Here is a 5,411-nt window from a genome sequence, read left to right on the forward strand (position 1 = left end):
GGCAGGTAGATACATACTGTGGGTGAAAGGCAGCGACAAACTGACTGATAGACAAACAGTCAAACAGATAAACAGACAAACTTAGAAAAGAGAAAAAGGGAGAATATTTGGGAAGAAGAGAAGCAGGAGGAGGAGGAGGAGGAGGAGGAGGAAGGAGAAGAGGGGAAGAGGAGAGGGGGGGGACGGGGTCTGGTCCGTCTGGCATTTTCTCGGCGACTGATGGCCCGTTGTCATGCCAGACTCGCGTGCCTGGTCTCCGTTATCCGCGCGAGTTTGATTAAATCGTGTTCATTTACATGGGCGCAGCGCGACGCGGGCCCGTGCGTGACCGGAGTGCGGGAGGAGCGAAAAATCGCCGGATGTCGGCCGCCGTTAGCCTTGACTGAATACATCAATAACACGCACGCAGAACGCGGGGAATAAACTATTTCTGTAGCGACAGCACGCATTTTTATTTGTCTCAGATTCCGAGGGGGGAAACAAGAAAATTCGATCACGCGCTTATCACATTCTTCCCCGCGCGGCTCTCGGGGCGAGTTTTAGTGTTCGCCTCACGCAGGTGCCGGGCTGCTCTGGGGACTCCTGGGTGAGTGGACGCCGATAGGCCGGTCTGGGCGGGTCTGGGCGGGCTTAGGCGGGGCTAGGCGGGGGCTGGTTAGGGCAGGGCAGGGCAGGGCAGGGCTGGGCTGGGCTGAGCCCTTTTCTCCCCGACTCGATTCGGAGTAGAGGTGCAATAGAATCTAGTCCTAAGTAGAGAATGATTATTCGGACTCGGAACTTTTGAACTTGGGGTCACTTGAAGACGGTTTTAAAGATTGTACACTCAATCAAAGACGCAAAAGGCTTACAGCGTCAGCTACCAGCTTGCCCCACTCCTCAAACATCCTAACATCCCCATTGAGACTACCAAAGCCAGGCTCATTAACTCTATCTTCACCCCACCTTAACCTACCGTTCCAGACATGGATCCAGACCAAAAGTCTGGAACGTAAGATATCCACCTGCGAGATGAGATGTCTAAGGAGAGCCGTCAACAAAACCAGACGGGACATGGTCAGAAACAACAAGGTCAGAGAAATAAAGGGAACAACACCTGTCCTCCACTACATTCGAAGCACACGTATGGCACCTCACCTGCTTGTCAGTAAAGCCTACTACAAAAAAGTATCAGGGTACAAGGCAAGGACATCGCAAGAGGGGCAGACCCAAAGTGACATGGAGATGCACAGTAAAGTCTGAAATGAAGTCCTGGAACCATTCGTGGGGAACGTTGACCAAGATGGCCCAAAACAGACAGAGCTGGAGATCTTTTGTTGCTGCCCTAAACGCCAGATGGCGTGACGGGTAGTAAGTAAGTAGTAAGTACAAGGCAAGAGGAAGACCAAGAAAGACCTGGATCCAGAGTGTGAAGGATACCGAGAACATACGATATTCTACCCAGCCAGGCCATCAAACTTGCTAGAGACAGGGAGCTCTTTCTCCCCTATACGCCCTAGAGGTACGAGAGGACGGATAAAGTAAAGTAAAGTAAGTACACAATGTCTCCCCGACTCGATTCAGCATAGAGGCACAATGGTCTTAAATTGAGGGTGAGAACTCGGACTCGACATTTTGGGTTCGAAAACGCTTGAAGACGGTCGTAGAGGTAGAGCACTCAAAGATATGTCACTCGTCTATTTGAGGTCCTTAAAAAAACTTTGGCTATAAGCATCTGTAATGAATGCTGTACCATCAGATTCTATGTTTCCCAGCTCGGTATTGGTTTCGGGGAGGGGGGGGTACGTCTTCGATTCACGCAGTAGCCTGGCTGCTCCTGGGACTCCCAGGCGAATGGACGAGGATTTGCGGTCTGGGAGGGCTTGGGCGTGGCTAAAAAAGTCTAGGCAGGCTTGGGCGTGGCTATGGGGGTTCTAGGCGGGATTGGGCGTGGCTATGAAATGTCTGTAAAGGATTAGGCATGGCTAGGAAAGGTCTAGTCGGGCTTGAGTGTGGCTATGAAGGGTCTAGGAGGGATTGGGCGTGGCTAGCAAAGGTCCAGACGGGCTTGGGGGTGGCCATGACATGCCTATGAGGGCTTGGGCGGGACTATGGTGGATCTAGGCAGGTTTTGGCTATGGAAGGTCTGGCCGGGTTTGAGTGTAACTATGGAATGTCTAGGAGGGGTTGGGGTGGCTGGGAAAGGTCTAGGCCTTGGAGAGATTGTGCATAGCGAGGAAAAGTCTGGCCGGGCTTGAGTGTGACTATGAAGGTTCTAAGCGGGCTTGTGCATGGCTATGAAAGATCCAGACGGGCTTGTGAGTGGTTATAAAAAGTCTAGGCGAGCTTGAGTACGGCTATGAAAGATCTGTCTGGGCTTGAGTGTGGCTATGAAGGGTTTTGGCGGAATTGGGCCAGGCCAAGCAGGATCTAGGCAGGAATGGGCGTGGCTTCCTACTTAGTATACTCTCCTTTCATTATAATTATTTTACAAACAAATAAACATCTGCACCAAAATTTCAGCGCACAGGCTAGTTCTTCAGACAAGTAGAAAAATGTTCATTCTGAAAAAAGCGATGGGTTAGAAGTCATTCCCTCAACTTGTGACTGATGAACTTTTTCCTAAAGGTGGCAAGGAAGTTTAACATCAAACAAGTAGTAAAAAGTGGCGTCGGTAAAGTTGTATGTGGCATTAATTGGCATGTCTGATTTGGCATGCATCCACGTTGTTTGCCAAATTATAACTTGAAATCGCTCTTCTATATTGGACAATGCATGAGTCATCGGAAAAATATTTATTAGTCGCCAATATTGTTGAGCCAGACGTCAGGTTTGATTAACGTCCGTTTGCCATCCTGTCGTCCCGATCTAGTCAATTCCTCGAGATTCGGTAAGTTGAATGTGATTGTAGCTGACTATCGAATTGAATAAAGGTGTGCTTTTTTTTCACAAGACAAACCCTGCTGAATAAAATAAGATGTAGAAAAATACAATACGTTGGCCACTTAGAACGACACGAGACCAGACCATTGTAAAAGAGGTGCTCAAAGGAAGGGTGTTGGGAAGGAGAGCCAAAGAGTAACAAGGATAGACAACATAAAAACATGGACGGCATACAGCAGAATGTGCAACGGCAGCTCGTGACTGGAGAATAGAGGGTCATTACACGTCAACCTCTGAGTCAGAGATGACACCTCCAGGAATCCAGGTGCTGCTTTCAAAAGAATAATTTCAGGGGTAAACGTTTATGGGGGTGAAGAAGATTTCTTGCGCAATTATCTCTCCGCTGCATGCAGAGATTACTAATTATAGGATTATTCTCTATTCTGCAAGCAAGTAAAAGTCGTTGTCAGAACGGTCCTACCTCCCACACACAGACGGAAATTTAATGCAGGGTAAACAAGAAATATAACCGGCAAAAAGGTCATAATAAAAACTGACTGGCAAATAATAATAAAACTAAATGAAGATAAATCAGCCAATCTCGCCCTAAGGTTTATAACTCCTGATTAATGAAAATCTGAAAACATGCCAACTGTTTTTGTTGGGTTTGTTTTTTTTCCTAGAAATATCGATTAATGAAATGCCCCAGTTTTAACTTGTAGTTTTGAAAACATATAATCTAGTTTCGGGTAATTAGGATGTCTTTGTTTGATGTCAAAGATGTATTAGTAGCGCAGTGCACGTGTGTATGTGAGTGTATGTATTTGTGTGTATTTGTGTGTGTGTGTGTGTGTGTGTGTGTGTGTGTTTGCGTCCGTGTGTGAGTGTAAATGTGTGTGGATGTGTGTATTGTGTGTATTGTGTGTGTGTGGGTTTGTGTGAGTGTTCATGTGTATGTCTGCGTGCGTGCGTGTGCATTGTCGGCTCTTGAGGTCTTCCCACAGCGCTGCAAACATCCTGGCACCGTAAAGGCGGGGGACAAAGATGTTCATAGTATTGTTTGTTTTTGCTTTTTATAAAACATCTTGGCCTGCGGCGTTAACCATAACATTTACCTAATGGAAACCAGATGTGTGTGATTGCAAGAATGGTCTGCGACTCACACTTAAGCTATTTTCAATTGGGCACGAAAACCAAGATTTGGGGGTTAAGCCACTATACCATGTAGATCTGAGTAGCAGCCATGGCGTGGGGTTTAGCAAAGATGGGTATACCAATTTACACAAGACAGTAAAAAAAAACAACGAGTTTCATCATGAATGTACTAACGTAAACTCTGCGATTTGGGTATGTTCGAAAGATAGCAACATAAATCTGTGAATATAAAGGACTTATGGAATATTTAATTGAAGCCTTGCAAGGTTTTTAATTTAAAGCCATTTGGCTTCCCACAATGCTATTCGACTGTTAATTAATTAGTCCCTAGTCCCCGGAGATGGAACTTTAGATAACGCAGCTCGAAGAATTGACCATGAAAATTATATGCCATTATGTCTTATGAAAAGTCCTATTTCATTTTACGTCCATTTTTATTCTCTTTTTCAGCAGCCAAGATGGAATCGCAACCGAACAGCTGTTGGAGTTCCCGAAGCAATTCCAGAGATCAAGAATAGACAAATATTTTTTAAAATAAAACGAAAAAAAAATAAAATACCAGGGAGTTTTTTTTCTTGTTTTGGGGAGATTGAGAGAAGAGTCGGGGAGTCTGTCTAGTCCCCTTGCAAAATGTCTCTCTTCGGCACGTCACAGCCTCAGAACCCGAAACGTTCCATCTCAAAGCGCAACCTTTAGCAGATGTTCCCTTTTGCCTCTGAGCCGCCTCAGCACGTCACACGGAGGCGCATACTAACCGATCATTACAGCAGCTTGCCCAGACGGGCCCAGCCACTCTGGAGGGTGAGCCGTGACTTCCGCTCTGTTTTCGTGTACTTTGGCCTTTTCTGCCCGGAGCCCTGAGCACGGCCGCAGGGCTGTCTGTTTACGGAGCGTTCCACGAGAAAAGGGACGAATTCGACCGGTGCAATTAAAACTCCGTTTGGGATGTTTCTGTTTGAGGAAGGGTGAGACAGCAGGCTCGAAATCCGCAAGAAAAAAAAATAATTTTAGAAGAAAAAAAGAACGATTTATCCTTCTATCCTCCAGCTCACACAAAAAAACGTATGTTTTGGGGTATTTTTCTTGTATTTTTTTAACGTTTCAAACCATTCCTCGCATAATATGGGTGTGACGATGAATTGATTCCTAAAATTTCAGAATCATAAACTTTTCTTCCCCATCCTTCCGGACTATAACACACACGCACGCACATACATAATATACACATACATATTTTACATTTATTATAAATACGTGTGTGTGTGTGTGTGTGTGAGTGTGTGTGTGTGTGTGTGTGTGTGTGTGTGTGTGTGTGTGTGTGTGTGCATGTGTTGCATTCGCAACTGATATACGTCTTCAGTCTTAAATAATCCACCTCTCTTTCTTTTCAAAACTCG

Source organism: Aplysia californica, unplaced genomic scaffold (genome assembly GCF_000002075.1).
Source record: "Aplysia californica isolate F4 #8 unplaced genomic scaffold, AplCal3.0 scaffold00892, whole genome shotgun sequence".
Classification (NCBI taxonomy): domain Eukaryota; kingdom Metazoa; phylum Mollusca; class Gastropoda; order Aplysiida; family Aplysiidae; genus Aplysia; species Aplysia californica.